The sequence below is a fragment of the Dryobates pubescens genome, chromosome 15 (assembly GCF_014839835.1).
Source record: "Dryobates pubescens isolate bDryPub1 chromosome 15, bDryPub1.pri, whole genome shotgun sequence".
In the NCBI taxonomy this organism is placed as follows: domain Eukaryota; kingdom Metazoa; phylum Chordata; class Aves; order Piciformes; family Picidae; genus Dryobates; species Dryobates pubescens.
In genome coordinates, this window is record NC_071626.1 from 19825863 (window position 1) to 19847723 (window position 21861).

The window sequence follows — 21861 nt, forward strand, 5'->3', positions numbered from 1 at the left end:
GCTCTTAACTGGGAATCCTATTTCCAATAGCTATGGATGACAGCAAATCCCTCCATACATCCCACAGCAAATCAACTTTATGCAGACAATCTCCAGCAGTTACTCTGAACAGCATGGTTCCCTCATGGCAACCTCTCCTACTTTTAGCAGAGGTTCTGCATAGGGCTGCTTCTACAGGCCATTGCTGTAGAGGAGAATAAAAAAATGTTTCTATAAATACATTAATGGCAAAAGGAGAGGCAAGGACAACCTCCACTCTTTACGGGATGCAGAGGGGCATATAGTAACAAAAGATGAGAAAAAGGCAGAGGTACTTAACACCTTCTTTGCCTCAACCTTCAATAGTGGGACAGGTTGTCTTCTGGACAAATGGCCTCCTGAACTGGCAAATGGAGCCAGGGACCAGTATAGTCCCTCTGTAATCCAGGAAGAAGCAGTAAGGGACCTGCTGAAACACTTGGATCCTCACAAGTCCATGGGACCGGATGGGATCCATCCTAGGGTGCTGAGAGAGTCAGCAGATGAGCTGGCCAAGCCACTCTCCATCATTTATCAACAGTCCTGGCTCAATGCAGAGGTCCCAGAAGACTGGAAGCTGGCCAATGTGATGCCCATCCACAAGAAGAGCCAGAAGGAGGAACCGGGAAATTCCAGGCCTGACAGCCTGACCTCAGTGCCAGGCAAGATTATGGAACAGGTTAAGGTCAAGGGATCAGGACCAGCTAACATAGATTTAGGAAGGGCAGGTCCTGCCTCTCCAACCTGATCTCCTTCTATGATCCGGTGACTGCCTGGTGGATGTGGGGCAGGCTGTGGATGTGGTCTGCCTGGACTTCAGCAAGGCCTTTGACACCGTCCCCCACAGCAAACTCCTGACCAAGCTGTCTGCCTGTGGCTTGGACAGCAACACCCTGTGCTGAGTTAGAAACTGGCTGGAGGACTGAGCCCAGAGAGTGGTGGTGCCACAATCAGCTGGCAGCCAGTCACTAGTGGCGTCCCCCAGGGATCAGTGCTGGGCCCCATCCTGTTCAGTATCTTTATTGATGATCTGGATGAGGGGATTGAGTCCATCATCAGTAAGTTTGCAGATGACACCAAGTTAGGATCAGGTGTTGATCTGTTGGAGGGTAGGAGGACCCTGCAGAGAGACCTTGACAGGCAGGATGGGTTGGCAGATGCCAATGGATGAGATTTAATAAGGCTAAGTGCAGTGTTCTACACTTTGGCCACAACAACCCCAAGCAGCACTATAGGCTGGGGACAGAGTGGCTGGAAAGCAGCCAGGCAGAAAGGGACCTGGGGCTGCTAGTAGATAGTAGCCTGAACATGAGCCAGCAGTGTGCCCAGGTGGCCAGGGGAGCCAATGGCATCCTGGCCTGTATCAGGAATAGTGTGGCCAGCAGGACAATGGAGCTTATTCTTCCCCTGCACTCAGTACTGGTTAGGCCACACCTTGAGTACTGTGTCCAGTTCTGGGCCCCTCAGTTCAAGAGAGATGTTGAGGTACTGGAACACGTCCAGAGAAGGGTAATGAAACTGGTGAATGGCCTGGAACACAAGCCCTGTGAGGAGAGGCTGAGGGAGCTGGGGTTGTTTAGCCTGGAGAAAGGGAAGCTCAGGGAAGTCCTCATTGCTGTCTACAGCTACATGAAGGGAGGTTGTAGCCAAATGGGGGTCAGTCTGTTCTCCCAGGCAACCAACAACAGAACGAGGGGACACAGTCTCAAACTGTGCCAGGGGAGGCTCAGGCTGGATATTAGGAAGAAGTTCTTCACAGAGAGAGTGATTTGCCATTGGAATGGGCTGACCAGGGAGATGGTGGAGTTGCCGTCCCTGGAGATCTTCAAGAAAAGACAGGATGAGGCACTTAGTGCCATGGCCTAGTTGATTGGATAGGGCTGGGTGATAGGTTGGACTGGATGATCTTAGAGGTCTCTTCCAACTTGGTTGATTCTATGATTCTATGCTGACAAGAAACAGGAAAATACTGTACAATAATGTCATGGGCTAGCCAATTGAATCTGCTCCTGATATTCAATCCCATGCTGATGTTGTGCCAGCTTCACAACTGAAGTGCTGGCTGGAGCAAAGGATCATGGGGCTTGTAGTTCAGGTTCTGACATGAGAGGCTTCCTTTTCCAGTTGCTGCTTTTGGTTTCTGGTCTGGGGGAGATGTTCCATTGCTGTCTTCTACTTCTGCTTTTGCTGTGCTTTTCTGTGAAGCAAGCTGAGATAATTGTGCTTTGTAATCATCTCATTAAACTCCCTATCTCAACACTGCTGTGTTATGTTTTCTCCAACCTCCATGTGGGTGTGTGGGTGCTTTGTGAGAGCAGACTGTCAGGACAGATAGACAAAGAGAGTACATTCCTCCTCCTTTGGTTTGTGAACTCCCATTTAGACCACAGCAGTGAGCTGGACTGACTACACATAGATGCAGTATATTCAAAGGCATGATGTAAAGCTGGGCTCCCAATTTCACGTTTCAATATAATTCTCAAGATTCTAAAGTGTCCAACAGCTTCCCAGGAACTCAAAGCACCAATCTGAACATCTATGTGGATTTGAGGACCTACTACTTGTCCACCAATTAATGAATAAATAAGTGAGCAGGTAAATAAATAAATCCTCATTTGGGAAAACCAAACTACCATCTCTCAAGTTTCCTTCCTCCTTGTGAATAAGACCCTGCAGAAAACATGGAGAGCCTCTTGAGCACCAGGTTACTGCAATGGGCACGTACTGCATGTTTTGAATGTGTGCCAAGAAACAAACCTGGTGGAAAAACAGGGCAGGTCTATGGGCTCCAGGAGTCAAAACACTGGATGCAGCTGGTCTGGACCCTGTATGGTTTGCAGGCCATACTGATGCACTGCAAATAATTTCCAAACAGATCTGCAACTGTAGATGAGCATGAGGTGGGAGCTGATTACTGACCTAATGCTCAGTGCTTGACAGCAACTGAATGTAGAGTTTTGCTCTCTGTGCTTTTGCAAGAAATTCTTAACATATGGGGCAAGAGTTACACAAAGCTAAATTTCAAGGGTTTAAAATGTGCATTGTGCTCACAAGAACTTTCTGCTTAAACACAGGGGCATATCTAAATTAACTACAGAGTAGCAAACAACCTTTTTAGATCTGCCAGTAAGACCCCTTGCATCGTTGTTGAAGTGCCAAACAGACTCCTCGTGGTCTTCGAATAGGGGAGTGTATTATATTAAAGAATCTGACTTCAGGACCTTTGCACATGACAAAAATCAGATGCTTAACAGGACTGACCTTAAAGAAAATATAAGAAAACCTGGGGCCCTAGTAAAAGCTGCAGCCTTATTTCCTTGGCTTGTTGTCAACAGCTTGTCAACAACAAAGGAAATATCAAACCAGCATTTGGAGGCAAAGGAAATAAATGCAACCAAATACATAACTCAGGATAAATTTTCAGGCACTCTGGCTTCACAGTTGACAATTTTCACAGGGGAATTGGCCAGCTGATTTTGAGGAAATAGGTGCTCCAATTACTAATATGCTCAAACAATTTTAATTCCAAAATATTGTTAAAATCATGCTCATAATGGAGCAAATATCTAGAACCAAAAAACTTTCCATGAAACCCCAGAAGCACACCGATGCCCCCCCCTTGAACAGGCATGAGAAGCCTTGCCCTCTCAGCTACACATCCTGCAAAAAGGCTTACTCTGCATGAGCTCAGATTAAGACAGAACATATTGACCTAGCGAGTATTTAGTCCCAGCTTAAGCTGAGTCTTATGTTCTGCACTTTACTACAGCACACTGCACTTCTCTCTGCGGTCGTGTTCTTGGCATAAATGTAGTCACAAATCACCATTGTTTAAAATTATTAAAGGCCTTTCTGCACCAGTGTTATTATTTGGGTTTAAATGAATAGTCTTCACATTTTCAGCTACGGTCAAATAAATGAGACTCCAAATTCTGCTGGGAAAGGAAACCCCACACTGTCTCACTTGAATAGAAGGCCAACATGCATTTTTGGCTGCACCTGTTAGTTTTTCCTGACTTGATACAGAAAATTCAAATGCCTACAGACTAATTTAAGTGGGAGCATAATGCATTAAAAGATTACTTGTGGGATGCTGACATTCAGATACGAACTTCACACCTTCACTTTATCCTCACGATGCAGCAAAATACAGTCCTATGTCCTAAAACTCAGCAAACTCCAAAGAAGCTCACTAGGGCTTGCATTGTGCAGCTCAACTCTCCTATGTAATTTCTGCCTGTTTCATAGGAAGGAAATTTGTGTGTAGAGAGCATTTGTTTTAAACACTTTTTCAGGTAACACTGCTGCTGTATTTTAAAAAGGACCACATTTGAAGGTAGGTAACAGAAGAGTAGCTAGGTGTATTATGATAGGGATAGGGTCAGTTGGTCTTCTGTTCTTCAACCTCAATTCTCAATTGAGGTTGATGACAGCAGAAAAGAAATTTCCATCTTCCCACCCAGGAACAGCAAAATATTTAGCAGTATTTCAGATGTTTCCATCTTCCTCTTAGACAACACCAAGAACTGTCAGAGAAAGAGCACTTACATGATGGACAAAGTGACCTGAACTTCACGGACCAACTGACAAATTCTGTGTTTCTGTTTTACATTTCAACAGACAAAATGCTAAGGAAAGAAGCCATGTGCACTATATACAAAGCAATCTGTGACCCCCAGTGTAAATGTTGCTTCATCAGATAGCTTGGCTCTGCAGTTAAAGTAATTTGCCTTTTTTTTTTTTTAACCCCCTTTGAGTGTTGTGAATGTGTTACAATGATGTATTTCATATGTACAAATTGCCTCCTGCCTTGTAAGGTTATCGTGAAAATGAGATCTTGCTCCAAGCAAACTCTGGGATAAAGGAGACAACAACAACAAAGAATATCAGTCCTTCCATCTCCCTGTATAAACAGTTTGAATAGCCTCCTGCATTTCAAGGGTTCTTGTCACTGATGATCTTTAGGATCTTGTAGCCGAACTCTACACTTCAGCAATGAGGACATCCAGTGGCAATCACCAGTTAACTTATGTGATGCAAGCACATTCTGCAAGTCTGAATTTGATATCTGTGACTATTTTTGTTGTATTTACACCCACATGGGATGAATAATACCCTTTTCTTGTTAGGTGACTGTTTTTCTCGAGCTAAATTGCCCATTGACTCTAGCCTGAAGCTAAGCAAGAAGGGCAGATAATACAGCCGAAGCCATTAAATAACGCATTTTTTTGCCTATCATTAACATGAATACCACGTGCAATTGCAAGCCCTAAAGAAAAGCCCTAACAATTTCTGACACTGGCATACAGCAATTGCCAATGAAGACTGACTGCTCTAGCAGCAGCTCTGCTTAATACAATATTTTGTGCATTGAAACACCGGGACATCACACAATTATTTTCTACAACAGTGAATGGCAATAGTACTGCTGTTTTATAAAAGAGGAAACTAAGGCAGAAAGCTGAGGCTGCTTTGTGAATTGAGGGCTGAACAGGATTAAAGGAACTTCTTCAAATCCATCCCAGCCACAAACTGCCAAGGACTGTGCTGCACTGAAAGCGTGCAAGGTGAGGGGAGGTTGGTAGGATGCATGCTGCCTTTTCATAACCATACTCTTTTCTGGATGCTCTGAGCAAATCCCTGCTTAGTGCTGTTGCTAGGATTGTTTTTAGTGGAGGGAAGTCAGAAGTTTCCCGTCACAGGCAGCAGCATTCATTCCTCTGTACCCGCCTCGCTAATGAAGAGGAGAGCAGAGAGTTTAGTCACTGTGAAGCAGTCACCGCTTGAAATTGTCCCCAAAGGGAGCCTCTGAAAAGAGTTACTGCTTCTTTAACCTAACCGGAGGCAAGACCTTGATAGAAAAGAAGGACAGAGCTGCGACTGCTGAGGGAAGAAAAGAATTGAAAACAATTAGCGTGTTGATGTCAGCTTAAAGAGGGTCACCGAGAGATCAGCTTTCCCTGCATCTGTTCTTTAATTAAAAAGAGAAAGGTGCCAGTGTCCACTACTCATCACTATGGTAACATTTAAATGCCACACAGCTGGAACTAGCTGCCTGCTCGCTGCAGAGAGGGATCAGCCAAGAGCAGAGCAGGTACTACGGGTCCACCAAAGGGTGGGTGAGGCCCCTCAGCAGGACATCCCGGAGGACTTCTCAGCCCGTGTAAAGTGTTGAGCATGTCTGTAGCGGCATGCGTTACATAGCCAACATCGCTTTGGCTAACAGACAGCGAGGGGAGCCCTCCTGAGATGAAAGACCAGAAATGTCAGGTTGGGAGAAGGGAAGATGAGGATGAGGGGAGGCAAGAGTGAGGAGGGGTTTCAGCAGGCTTGTGCTGCAGTTGTGTGCCAGTCACCCTCTGCTGACGGCTGCCTATGATCATCAGTACACTAATGCTGCTCCTGACACGGCTGCTTATCATCTTCATTGCTGATTTAAGTCACTATAAAAATATTTGCCAAAACTATTGTCTGATTTGTCCTAATAATAGTTATTACTTTATTTCTTCAATTAATTACAGACAGCTGCACTCCCTGCTTTTTCTACTTCCTCTTGGAATATTTCTTGCATTAGCAGCAGTTACAAGAGTTTAGTCGACAGAGACGTGGGTCCTTTTTCTGCCCCCTTCTTGTTACAGTAACTATTTGTATGATTGCTTGCATCTTCTTCAAACTGCAGTACTAAAATAAACACAAACAAATGATACCAGACCAAAATAATATATTATCAGTGCAATTAGAGTAAAAAAATGTCTAATACATTCTCCAAACTGACATACAGTCCTGCAAAAGAGACCCTATATTTTACCTGAGAATTAAAAGCATCTAGGTGTTTTATTCCTTGAATGACCATGAAGCTAAGAGGGGCATCAACAAAATACCCACTGTGGACTTCCAGAGGCAGAATTCAGGTTACTCAAGGAACAAACTCAGAAGGTACCTTGGGAAACAGCCCTTAAAAACAAAGGTGTCCAGGAGGGCTGGACTTACTTCAAGAAAGCAAGCTTGAAAGCCATGTGCTGGAAGATGAGCTGCAGGGGTAGATGTCCAGCCTGGATGGGCAATGAGCTTCTGAATGAATTAAGGGAAAAAAAGAGGGTGTATCATCTTTGGAAGGAAGGAGAGGTTACCCATGAAATGTTTAAGGATGTTGCTAGGTCATGTAGGAAAAAAATTAGAGAGGCAAAGGCCTATTCAGAGCTTACACTAGCCACTGCTGTGAAGGACAACAAAAAATGTTTTTATAAATATATTAATGGCAAAAGGAGAGACAAGGACAACCTTCACTCTTCACAAAACATGAGGAAAAGGCAGAGGTACTTAACACCTTCTTTGCCTCAACCTTCAACAGTGGGACAGGTTGTCTTCCGGACAACTGGCCTCCTGAACTGGCAGATGGAGCCAGGGACCAGTATAGTCCCTCTGTAATCCAGGAAGAAGCAGTAAGGGACCTGCTGAAACACTTGGATCCTCACAAGTCCATGGGACCAGATGGGATCCATCCTAGGGTGCTGAGAGAGCCAGCAGATGAGCTGGCCAAGCCACTCTCCATCATTTATCAACAGTCCTGGCTCAATGCAGAGGTCCCAGAAGACTGGAAGCTGGCCAATGTGATGCCCATCCACAAGAAGGGGCCAGAAGGAGGAACCAGGAAATTCCAGGCCTGTCAGCCTGACCTCAGTGCCAGGCAAGATTATGGAACAGGTCATCTTGAGTGCAATCACACAGCACTTGGTGATCTCAAAGGTCTTTTCCAACCTGGCTAATTCTGTATTCTGCTACTTTGGAACATAAGTTCTTCTCTTAGCTTGAGACCTCTCTGTATCAGAAGCAATTATGCTGCATTAGTGTACCCAAGAGTCTTTGAAGCCCTCACCATTTAGAGTCTCAGGACTCAAAGAATAATGAATAAGATTCACTGTGGGCCATCCTAGCAAAAGTCCTTCCCCTTCTTGTATTTTCAGACACAGTTTCAATGTAGAATCATAGAATGGTCTGGATTGGAAGGGACCTCCAAAGGTCATCTAGTCCAAGGCCTCTGGCAGTCAGCAGAGACATTCCCAACTAGACCAGGCTGTCCAGGGCCTCATCGAGCCTCACCTTGAATATCTCTAGGGATGGGGTCTCAACCACCTCCCTGGGCAAACTGTTCCAGTCTTCCACCACCCTCATAAGAAAGAACTTGTTCCTAACACCCAATCTTAAAGCCATTGCCCCTTGTCCTGTCCCTGCAGGCCTTTGTAAACACGCTCTCCCCATCCCTCTTGTAGGCCCCATTCAGGTACCAGCAGGCTGCTTTTAGGTCACCCCGGATCCTCCTCTTCTCCAAGCTGAACAACCCCAGCTCCCTCAGCCTGTCCTCATAGCAGAAGTGCTCCAACCCCCTGATCATTCTCATGGCCCTCCTCTGGACCCGCTCCAACTTCTTGCCTTTGAAATGTGACAACACGTTAACAAGACCAGGGAGATGTACATTATACTATATTATTATGTGAACAAAGCACAAATGCTATTTCCCTCCAAAATGACCTGTTAAAAGCCCCTATTAAACCAGGTGAAGAATCATGAACAATTGAGTTAATGACTATGTAAAATATAAGACATTCAGTTAGGCAAAGAAATGTCCTATTAACATAGATGTTTTTAATGAGCTATTTTAACTTGTATCTGGCTTCCCTCAGCTTAGATGTTCTGGTCATTTATTTCTGATCCTGTAAAAAACTCTTGGATCTAATCCTGGGTTAGTTCACATTTACTGGCTGTGGATATTAGAACATATGCAGCCATCAAAATAAATCATTTAACTTCTGAGTGTGTCACATCTAACCTTCTAAACAAACGAGGATGCATCAGAAGTATAGCTTTTATTTAAAGGGCTGCAGTAGCCCACTGTCGGTGGTTTTCTGACTTATGCACATGCAGGTCCTTTACTAACATTATGCTGAGCAATCTGATAATTGTTATTCATTGGCAATGACTTAGCAGGGAATCTTGAGGCACTAAGATCCACAGTCTCACTGAAAGAGATCACTCACCCTTCAAGCCACCTCAAGACTTCTAGCCATTGCTTATGAAAATAAGAGAAAGTGCAGAGAAAACACAACTTGTGTTTGAACAAATATGATCGTACCTGTGCTGAAAGAAAGAACAAAAGAGAATCTAGCTCCATTGACATTAGCTGGGAAAAGGTCATGGTTTTTAGCAAGATTAGGAGTCTAGTAGTTCCACTGAGAAATTATCTGTAGCACAGTAAATGGAAATTCAGTGACTCTCTCAAGTAGCTTTGGCATTATATATTGGTAGGGCTGACCTTCTTTATAGTATAATCCCCCATCCCTATGGCCAGCCAGCTGCTGGAGCAGTATGATCTGTGAAGTTGACGGAAAAGAAGTAGAAAAGTTTATACTACAGCTTCTGGCATTTTGATCTCCCCATAAATACTGCTTGAAATGACTAAGCAGGCAACTACAGGATGATCATGAAAGTGATCTAATCAGGAAGACACCAATGAAGTCCCATACCTATTTACACAGTTCATTTCCTGTGAAGTCCCTAGATGTCAAATCACTGATACTTCCCTGTCTGCAAAGTCATAAATTGAGAAGACTTTGCATACACACCTGCACTCTAAACCACTGATACCTCACATAACAGGAAAAACTTCAGCAGTCCACAGATCTGCTCAGGTCAGCTCTGGCTTTTGTCTTCTGCAGTGCTAGAAGAACATGGTAAGAAGAAAATACAAAAGCAGGGCCATCACAGGGCAGCATACTCTGCTTCTCTCCAGAAACTTGCTGGTGGCTATATTGGTATACTTCATGGAATTTTTCTTCCATAGATTTGTCTAATCCCCTTTTTGACCCATGCTGGTGCTTGGTGCAAGTGACATCTCACAGCAACAAAACTGACAACATTAACACATTGCAAGTAAAAGCAGACCCAGCTCTGTGATGTACTGGAACCTGTTGCTGTCAACTAGTTCTGTACTAGAAGAAACAGTAACTAGCATTTCCTATTCATTTTCTCTGGATCCACTCACAACTCTAGAAACTGCTATAATGTCTTTCCTGCAGGATAGGATCTTAATCTATTCTTCCTCACGTGGAAGACATTTTGTACAGCTGATTTTATTTGCCATCCTTCTCTACATGTTTTCTACTCTGGAGATGAAGAGAGGTGAGAGAAGAAGGACCAGAAAAGAACAGTCTTCCATATGTGGTTGACCCGTGGATAAAACACTAATGACACAACAACAATATAAATACAGTGCCATAATACCGTTCTCTATTCCTTTCCTAATAAACTCTTAGCATATCAGTTGGTACTAAGCACCAAGCCACTCCTGAGGGGCAAGCTGCTTTCTAGTTCATCACTTTGTATGCAAAACTAGAACAAGTTTTCTTCCCATGTGCCTTACTTCACAATTTATACACATGGAGTTTTACCTGTCTAACTTGACCAACCAGTCACTCACTAGCTCTTAGAGTAACCTCTTAGCAGCTGAAACCCTTTTTTCCATTTTCCTTTCGCTGATCATTTACTACATACTGAGCAACAAGTCTCCTGACAGCACAGACATCCTGTGAAACTACACCACTGGCTTCCTTACACTGTCAAAACTGTCTATTTATTCCTGCCCTTTGTATTTATTCTTGGCCTTTGTTTCCTACCCTTTAGCCAGTTATATAGCCATAAAGACTTACTCCTTATCTCATGACAGCTAAGTTTTTCCAGGAGCCTTTGGCGAGGGACCTGTTGAATGCCTTTTCAAATCAAAGTAGCTAACACCAGAATCTCTCCTTGACTCATCTACAAAACTGCAGTCACCTGTGAACCACAATTTTTGTTAACAGAAACCACATTAACTCTTCTGCAACACAACAAATTTATCTTTGCATTTACTAACCCTATTCTTCACCATTGTTTCCTCCATACACTCTGTTATGGTGTCCATTTCCCATCTGAATTCTTTTAGAGCACATGGATGAATACCGTCTGGTCCTGGCAATTTGATACTCCACATTCTGTTGATTTTTCTGTCCTTTCCATCTGACACTGGAAGTGAAGTGTGATCCCATGATACACCCCTCACCCTTCATTCTTCCAGCAAAGAAGGGTTCTGGCATACAACATCCAGAGTATTTTCTCTCAGCAGTACAAGCAGATTTGTGTTCAGATGATCATCCTGTATAGTCTCATCTGGTGCATCCCACACACACTTAGATAAACAGACACGACCCTCCCCAATAGGGACAAACCAAAATTTGGGTGATCCAAGTCTAAGCCTAGACATAAAATGAAAATCTGAAATGTATTCCTGTCTTTTGCACAAGTCAAGCACGCTGTATGTAAGATAGCAGCGCTGGCTGCAACAGCTAAAAACCTTGCAGGTTTTGTCATGCAGCTCCCGGCTCGGTGCTTTGCACCAGCTCTATTGCACAAAGTTCCTCTGTTTTCAACAGAGCATCTACTGCAAAATAACACTGAACAGACTGTATATTAAAAAACCATCCCACACATATTTATAACTAATTTATTCTTCATTTATTCTGTGTTGAATAACTAAATTACAACAGTGGCTCAGTAACCTCTTTTAGTTTAGGAAAGGGCAACAGCTTCATTTGAGTAATATTTTAGCCCAATTAGTCCATTAGTCTCCAGCGGAGACCAGAGAATGGAAACCAGTGAAACAAAAGTCCTGCAGGATTCCTTTTAAGTAACAGACCTCTGACTCATCTGATATCATCTGGCAACTCTCATGATCCCTTCAAAGATATTTCATATTTTCCAAGTGTTCCACAGAGACACTAAGCAGGCATTTGCGAGGAAGAGCCAATGCATTAACATCAGCCGTTGTGGATAAGATCGCCTTGTAAGAGTTTCAAACTACTCATGTGATGAAGAAGCTTCAAATTATCAGAGGATTTTCAATCCTGCTCTTGCCCAAGCATAGGGTGAGTTATCTCAACTGTCTTTCTGGAAGGATGTTGACTGAGTGGACTTGCTGCATGTGCTTACTCAACTCCACTTTTGAGACACATGAATAAAAAAGGAGCCAAAATAAACCACACATTTCCCTAGCTGAAAGAAACAAAATTATGTTAAAATTTGTTTTAGACTCTTTGCCTTGAAAAATGTAAGTGGCAGATACAAAGACTCAAGAAAAAGAATATGAAAGACTTTTCTAGTCCTATCTAACTGACAATCTGAAAGTGCCTAATTTCAATCAATTACTCCTTCAATGAACACAGAGGGAGAGAGCCCCCAAGAAAATGGGTATCTGAGATAGGCAGGAACAACTGCTCACATATGCATCAGTATCTATTCCCAATAAAACAAGTTCAAGTGATTAATTTAGCTCAAGCATCTTAAAGAGAAGTTGTTGAATCAACAAGAGATGAATTCTACTTGACATATCACAACTGACATGTATGTAGCACCTTGGAACATCTCATTCCTGTCACCTTAAAACACCATAAACACAAGACCAATAACATTTTATGTTCATACAGGACAGAATGCAAAACCCCTGGAAGCTGAAGAAAAGAAGCATCACATTCTCAGCAGCACTGCCTTGTAGCATTTTCATCAACCCCAAACACTTCATGGAACAAATTCCTACAGCCCAAATCAGCTATTCTTAGAAAGCAAGCTTATGCCTTCATGTGCATACACATGTAGTTTCACCCATGGCTGCAAGTTTAATACTGCCTGCCCCTGGTTCTTTTATCACGTCTAAAGAAAGTTGCCTCCGTATGCATTAGACTGCACCCACACCTACACTGCTAGCAGCACTGAATGAATTCAAGGCTTCATTTCATTTTCATTACTTCAGCACAGAGACTGAAGATGTGTCTTAGCAGAGGGTTGCTTGTTCTCCACTTTGGTGTTTCTGCCTAAGTTAGATGTGCAGAGCTTAAACGAGTAGTCACTGGCAAAAGGCTGTGCTTCACAATGGGAATGAATTCTCGATTGGTCTCATGTTTTACGTTATGTAATTTAATACTATGGCATATCTTTTCATCTCAACAAATGCAAAGCCTTTTGCAAATATATACAGCACATATGTAATCACTCAAAACTCAGGCAGTAGAAGGAAGAACTGTTAGTCTCACAAATAAAAATCATCATTGTTAAGATAAAATCTCAGTCTGCTGTCAATGCATGAAAGATGGGACGCCGATTCCATAACTCTCATCCAGAAGGAACGCTGCTTGTAAGCTGCGTGATGCCCACAATCACAGAACTCAATTTATCTGTCTCACAGGGATGAAAGGCTAAACCTGTCCTGGTGGGATTCGAGTCTGGGGTTTTCATGGAGAGTTTATTTATGACTCCCAAATAGCATTTCCAGTACAGTTCTTTTTTCTTTCTTATGCTGTTATTTGACATTGCAAGCAATGAAATAAAGAACAACTCTACAAACAAAATCATTGTTGTAACTTCTTTTTAGGTATTCACAAGCCTGAACAACACGTGAAGTTTCTTCCCTAGATTTCTGACGTTATGTGACAGCAGAAGAGGAGGAAAACACTCAACCTTCATCTCCCATTGGGCTAACAGCCACTGAGTGGCAGCTTTAAAGAACAAAACCACCAACCTAGCTCTAGTCATAAGACAGCAAGTGCAGGGGCTCCCCACCCAAAGTTCCTCTTCACAACAGAACTGCTGCTCACTTTACTGACAGATAGGACAGCCTCAATTTGAATTTCTTTTAAGAACTTGACCTAAATCTCACCAAAAAGCTATGCCTGCCCCTGCCACTTGTATTGGTATAGAGAACTTGTTGTTTTACCATCTTTAAAATGATAAAATGTTATTCTTCTATGCCATTGCTTATCCTAAAGAAATGCAAAGCACTTTGCAGCCCTTTACATAATGATGTCTAAGTTATCATTTCACCAACATGCTGAGAGGATGCTGCTCTTTACCACAACGCTGATATCTAAGACAGGAAGAAAGATTTAACCTTTTATTGCAGGCAGCACAATTAAGGAGTACAGATTACAGACTGGAAATTAAGACAGAATGCTAAAATTAATAACCACCAGCGCTACAAAAGCTGGAATGATCACAAGGAGGATCACAAAGAGAATCTACTGTTTATTGTATTCAGTTTATATTAACACTTCTTCATTTAACAGTTACTCTTTCATTTGTTTAGTGGCATATGATGCCAGTAAGAACAAACCTCAGGAAGCCTACCCCACCCCACCCCACCCCCCCCAGTATTCTTTTGGAGTTGTGGAAAGCTATCATAATATTAATATCCCCCTTTATTGCAAAAGATTGTTTAGTATGTAAATTTACTTTTATAATTTTTGTAGTCCATAAAGAAGCTTTCCTCCCAGGAAAACAAAGATGTCAACATGTACTTTCAGCTCATCTGAAAGCCTCAAGAGACATCATGTCTATTTTGATAACATCCTTTGGCCACTAGCTGGTCGGTATTTCAGAAGATGCGAGTTTGAGGCGCCGAGCTCCTTACGATTTTATATCCTGATTTATGGCAATAAAGGAAGACAGATTGGCTGGAAAATGCTTCTTACAGATGTAAAAGCCACGAGTGTATTTCACAGAAGCTTCTGTATTTCCATGCACTTGATAGGAACACCAAAATGAAATCTGACCCCACAGGAACGTGCAAATCCTCACGGGCAAGCAGAAATAACGACCCAACCTGCACATTAGGTTGGCATGAGCTGCAGGAGAACACAGTGGGTAGAAGAGGTGAGCAGGCATACACACAAGCACATTAAGGCACATGAATCCGTATATCAATAAGGTTTTTAAAATCAGATTAATTTCAACACAATTAACAAGGCTGTTGAAAGATTTGCTTTACAGCTGCTGCCGCTGCCAGATGATGACAACTAAGGAAATGAAAATCAAAGGAGGAAACAATTACAACAATACTCACTGAAACTATTTAGAGTTCTTTTAATAAGTGAGAGAAACAAGTAATTGAAAGAATGTATTTTATTGCTGATTAAGATAATACTTAATTTAGATCTTCTTTTAAAAAAAGAGATCAAATTAACAAATCAGTTCTTTCATTCAAGTGCAAGTGAGAGCTCAGTGCATTCTCCTCATGATATTCCACGGCCTGATGATTTGGAGGGTGGGCACCATGAGACAGTAAAGATGAGAAGGAGATAGGACACATTCAGGGAGGAGTGCCAGATGGAAAGAGTAAAGTGTCGAAAGGCAATTACATCTAAAATATTAACTCTTATTGAAATCCAGCAGCACAGCAGTTACTATGCCTTGCTTTTCTACATATTAAGCTATACTAGCGTTTGCCTCTTCTGCAACCATTACAAAAATGGCAATGCCAAACGTTTCCTAGCCCTACATCTAAACTTGTGGTAGAAGGGATGCTTTCAAAATAAAATGTTATATGTATTTTATAAACAGGAACATTGCATCCTCTTTAAACAACAAGAAAATTCCACATAGCCTTCTCCCTTTTAACGCTTTTGTGGCATATTTCTAGATACTATAACTGAGAGACAAGGAAATGTAAAACAGTCAGGAAAAAAAAGTTAGCTGCAAGTGAGCTTTCTTTGAAATGAAGTGGGGTGCCCCAGCTAGTTGCCAGATTTTGAGAACAACAGAGGCCACTGCACGTTTTCTCTTAAGTTTGAGATTCTACCCTGGTATCTTCTTCCTTTTTCTGAACGCTGAAATGAAATAAAAGCTGAAATGTAAACAAGCTATGACAAGACCTTTTATAAAGGCAGGATTAATAAAAGGAAAAAGATGAATATGGGCTTTCAAACAGTACACTATAACCCGATAGAATTTTGAAGAACTCGGATATATAAAAGTTAATCACAAAAACACTGCCAAACCTGCCTTTGAAGGAGAAGGCAGCAAAAAAACACCCTACAGAACATCAGAGCTCAGAGGGAAAGGTAGAAAGAATTGGAAAAGGGTTAAAATGACTAAGATTAAAAAAGTGCATGACAACCACTCTCAAAGACCCGATCTGCGCTAACAAAACCATATCCCATGCTTTTGATGAGACACTCACAAATGATTTAGCAAGAGGTGCTTTTGAATTATACCAGTGCTTTTTGGCAATAAAATGTCTTTTTTTTTTTTCTCCTTTCCCTGAGTTTTCATTTCTATCTGCCCTAAGCTGAAAACATCCTTGCTATAAAATAAGATAAGAAATAAGCAAAACCAGGCTGAAGGTATTTTAAAAGCAAAACTGCCCTATGAGGAATTTATTGCAAAAGTTAGCAAAAACTGATTAAAATAAATCTAAGAATTCAGGAAATACTAAATCTAAACAATCAAACATAAAGCAAAGGGAGGCTCCAGACTTTAAGCTATTTAAATCAAGACAACAAGGCGTAGATTTCAATAGAGCTGTGAAGGCCAAAGTTCTACCTTTACCTTCTGCTAAAATTCAGTGAGTTCACTGCTTTATTTCACGTGTTTTAAAATAGCTGCTTCAAAGTATAAAAATGCCTGTCTCAAGCTGCATGTTAATTAAAGTTCAGTTCATCTTTGACACAGGCTTCAGTCAGTTTACAATTAATTGCTCTGAGGTCTGTTCTCCAGTGTCAGCTAGTTGGCTTACGCCAAGCCTAAGGTCCCATTATGTTCCGTAAAATGGCATGATCCACTAAAGTCACTTTGCACCCTACAGAAGTGTAAAATTCACCCTCCTCAGGGAGAATAGAGTGATGATTTTGCTGGCTGCTGCCAACAAAAAATATTTTTTTTTTTATCAAGAGCAGAGAACTTACATATGATGGGGAGGAAGAGTGGGGCAGCTTGTTGGATCTTCAAGAACAAAAGCCGATGGCAGCTCCACCGTAGTTGTCGTTCACATAAGCACTTAACAGCCATGATTTCCAAGGAGAGCATCATGTTCTCCTTTCTATGTGATGTCAACACCATCAAATCCCTAATCCAAAAACCTACAGCACTAACAGGAAAGCTTGACCACACCAAGCTGGCCCCAAGCTATTCCTGAGACAACACTGTTTTCAAGAAATATCTTTTGCCTTGGAGAAATACACTTCTGACAATTATTCAGGTCCCACCTCTGAAATCTGGTGTGCATATCCTGCAAAGTGCTTCAGTTTTCACTCTGCCTTTCCCTCTCTCTATCCAAGAAAGAGGCAGGTATGTGATACACTAATAGCTACACTATGGCATCTACCCTGAAAGGAGAATGTCTTTTTAAGTATATAAAAAGGTTGCTGCATCCCACTCACTTTCTGCTAATATTCTGAATTCTATCTCATAAAACTGTTAAGTCTGAAATAGCATTTTGAGTTGCAAACAACTTGAATCAAATGAATAGGGACTGGCTTCCACTGAAGTCAGTGGAAAGACTTCACTGGACTTCATATGGATTAAAACAGGATGCAGGATGCTCATGGTGAGTAAGTACATAAGACAGACAGATAAGCCTAACCTAACTATAAACCTAAACTAGTAGCCTTTGAAGAAAATCTGGAAATGAAATCATCCTCAACACTTCAAAATGTCAGAGCACCAGCAAGACACAGACACTGCATTCAAGGCCAAGATAGTCTAAAGTTAATAAACCATTATACAAATGTTTGTGGCAGGTGGTTCTCCACCTGCCAGCACTGCCAGTCTGGGAGCTGCCCCCATCCCAGTACCAGTGCAGCCCCAAAAGTATGGTAGGTCCTCAAGCCTGACTACAAATGCTTGGTTTTGCACATCTGTGCAACTCCATCATATAATTTGTGATGTGCCGAGTTACTGGCCAGGCTGCTGCACCACAGCTCCCATTGCCCAGCAGTCTGAGTGCACAGGGAGCACCTGCCAAACACACAACAGGCTGCCATCTGTGTCTCAGCCCAAGACGTCCTCTGGCTGCTGCAGGTCACAGTGCAGAAGCAGCATTACATACCACCCCAATTCGGATAAACAGCACAGTGACCGCCACATGACAACAGTCTTATTTCCCCTGGCACTCTGCCCTTGTTCAGCCAAAGATGGGTCTTTATCAACTGAAGATAAATGTGCACTGAGCAGCTTTGCAGGGCCCACAGAAATGGGCCCTATTTCATTTAGGCTTGCTGATTTAAAACTGGTTTTGATCACTGTGCAGTTTTCTGCCATCAACAAGGCCCCACCCTGCCACAAAGCACAGTTAAATGCGTATCGGTGTGCTACCACTGGGCCTAACAAAGAAATCATAAAAGCTCCTGCTCATTACACTGTAAGAAATGTTGCCCCAGGAAAGAAACTGTGAGCCATGGAAGATGTTGGTATACACCAATGCTTTTGTTGGGTCAAGACAATCAAGGAAAATAATTAGCAGCAAGACATTGGATCTTCCAGCTCTCAGGAAGCGCTGTGGTTCTGCACATTGTGCACCCCAGAGAGGCTGCAACTGCCAGGCACAAAGAAATTAGGAGTCAAGGAAAAAAAAAAAAAAAAAAAAGGACATGGAGGATTTCTTTGAAAAAAATCATACCAGATAATTGTTTTATTAATTGTGAAATGAGAAGACATATTAAACACCACATGGCCTGGGAGTGAGAAATTCAAGAGTATCTTCCGTATTTAGGAAGATAAAGAGGAGAGGACCACAGTGTGAAATCAGGAGGAATAAGAAACTGGCTTCCCCTTTTAAGAGCAGCATCAATTAAACCCAGGGGAGGCGGGTGCAGTTTACTAGTTAATTAGTCCAGGGATGTGGTCCTTTCATGTGTAATTCAGAACAGGAACACCTGGTGTGCGGCACTTCAAAGCACGGGGGAGGAAAAAAGCCAAACAATGCAGGATAGGTCACAAAAGAAAGCAACAGCACAAGAACAAAAACTGTTTAAATCTGACCTTCACCCTGCTGTAAATAAAGCAAGACAGTAGGACCCCCTCCTCCCTGCCCAGGGAGAACAAACAGCTCTGGGCTCACTGGGGGAGTCACAAAAAATAAAAAAAAAAAGGAGACAGAGAGGGGGAAGAGAGAGACATGGTGGTAACTAATTGTTTTACAACCTAATTAAAAGGCAAACAGACAGCAAGATATAGATAGGGATATAATGATTTTAATCACGTTCTAATATGCACAACCAAAAAAGACAAGCAAAGGAAAACATGATCTGGGCAGTGCTGGGAGGCTGGTGGAAATGCTACCTATTGGCAAGGGAGAGCGGGGCAGGACCGGTAGGCTGAAATCCTAACTGGGCCTGAATTACAAGGTTTGTCACTGGATGAAAATTTGGGCCAAGTTACAAAGCTTCAGACTAGGAAGGAGTCATGATGGTGCTTGGTCCTAGGCATAAATAGATGAGGATATACAAGACCTGCTGCTCCAAACCTGGACTGAATTTTATCAGTGTGCTCAAAAGCACTCCTTCCCGTAAATGCTATTGCACAGCAAAGCTCCTCTGTAGCACGCCTGAATTGTGCTGAAACTGGAAGCAGAAGCAACATGATAAAACTTTTACAGTGCTTTACCTCATCAAACACAATACAACTCATTAAACCTCACACCCCAAAAGAAGTAAGTGTTATTTCTGCTTTACAGAAGGAAAACAGAGAGGTTAATTTAGTAGCCATAAGACACAGAATGATCAGCAGCGAGTTTGCTGCTCAGTCAGCAAAAACTACCAGAAGATGACCAGATTTTGCAAGATTCATAATATTTTATTGGATGTTTTTAGTACAGGAAAATCTCTGAAAGGCATCACTCCAGAAGAGCATAAGCATGGGACTGGCCATGAGAAAAGAGAAAATAAATCCCAGTTTCTGAATGCATATTTGGAGCAGATCTCTTTATTGTAGTGGTGATTACCTTCTTCGCTTATCACTAAGCTTGATCTAGCACAGTAAAGAAAGATGCTGTTATTTTCAAATACTGGACTGCAACTTAATGAAAGTGATTTACTCCTTAAATCTGCTGCTGTCTTTTGTGAGTCCTAAAGTAATTAAGCTCTGAGCCTCATTGTGCCATCTGTAAAAAGAGAAGTGGTGCAGAGAAACTGGGTTTGTGGAAAGTGCCCCACAGAAGGGAGGCATTATTACAGATAAAAGCTCCCTTATATTTAAATGGCAATTTCTCTGTTTCACAAAACTATGGAAAGTTATGAAGCCCTCACATCTTGTTCTAAAACACCGTCTGTTCCCCAAATAATGTAAACAAATTATGAGAAGAACTGCTGCAACCAGGACTCTCTTGTAAAATTTTTCACTTGTGAGCCACAGTTCTGGGTAAGACAACAAATACCGTTTGGAAACGCTCTGGACATAATGTACTGAACAGCACCATTTTTACATCAGGAGTGGCAGAAATGTCCTGTGTGACTGATAGCTTGAGAAACTATGGGAAGAGAAGAAAAAGAAGCCCTGTTCTTCCTTCTCAAAACCCAACACAAAGCAAAGTTTTATTTTTCTTAAGTAAAAAAATGGGTACATTGGGCAACATGCACGAAAATACATTTCAAAATGGGCTTGGGGATTACTGGAAATAAATAAAATGAAGCACATGTGGTGATTTGCCTGTGCTTACTTCTCTAACACTTGTACCCCATGCTGGCGATTACAAACGTGGGAGTGTTTTCTAGAATGAGCTTTCCAGAACAGCCTGAAGACTTCTCAAAATGTTTCTCTTCACCCATGCTCAGATGGGAAGGGCAAGCTCCCCTATTTTAAGAATCACGAATGTTATTTAGTGAGCCGCGACCTCTCCAGAAGCTGGATTTGTCTTAATAGAACAAGGACATTATTCAGGCTACCACCTAACAGGAGTTCAGAGCTGAAAGATGTTTGGGGGTATTTTGGGACTGATTTGTTTGGCTTTTTGGTGGTGGTTTTTTGTTTGTTTGTTTGGGGGGGCATTAGTCATTTGGGAAGAGAAAGGGCTTAAAAAGAAATATCATTCAGCACATACCTCATGAGAGTAGTACTCATAAGTTGAGACCAAAGCTCGAGTACTGTGTCCAGTTCTGGGCCCCTCACTTTAGGAAGGATGTTGACTTGCTGGAGCGTGTCCAGAAAAGGGCAACAAGGTTGGTGAGGGGCTTGGAGCACAAGCCCTACGAGGAGAGGCTGAAGGAGCTGGGGTTGCTTAGCCTGGAGAAGAGGAGGCTCAGGGGTGACCTTATTGCTCTCTACAACTACCTGAAGGGAGGTTGTAGACAGGCGCAGGTTGGTCTCTTCTCCCAGGCAGCCAGCACCAGAACAAGAGGACACAGTGTCAAGCTGCGCCTGGGAAGGTTTAGGCTGGATGTTAGGAAGAGGTTCTATACAGAGAGAGTGATTGCCCATTGGAATGGGCTGCCCAAGGAGGTGGTAGAGTCACCATCATTGGAGGTGTTCAGGAGGAGATTTGATGGGGTGCTTGGTGCTATCGTTTAATTGATTAGGTGGGGTGGGTTGGTTGGTAGGTTGTATGCGATCATCTTGAAGGTCTCTTCCAACCTGGTTTATTCTATTCTATTCTAAAAGCAGTTGCTTTGCTCCAAGCTAAGCATGGTAAAAGCATTTTTGCAATCACACAGTTCACAGAAAGCCTTGATTAGTCTGTGTGAACTAGGGGAAACCACTGTTACATACTTAGGACTGCTGAATACCATGAGCCCCACAGTGGAGGCCTGACATTTAATTCCAAAGAATAACAAGCAGCAATGGAGAAAATGCAAGACAAGGGCAGTGAAAACCAAAGGAAACACTCATAGGTCATGGAGCATTACTAAGATTTGAATTCTTACCAACTTGGGACGTCTCTAGGTGATGATTCGAGGTTAGGCAAGAAGTCAACCAGTTACAGAAATGTAAGCATATTATATGCTATATACATTCTACCTAGCCAATATATAAATATATCCAGCTGTTAAAGACAGA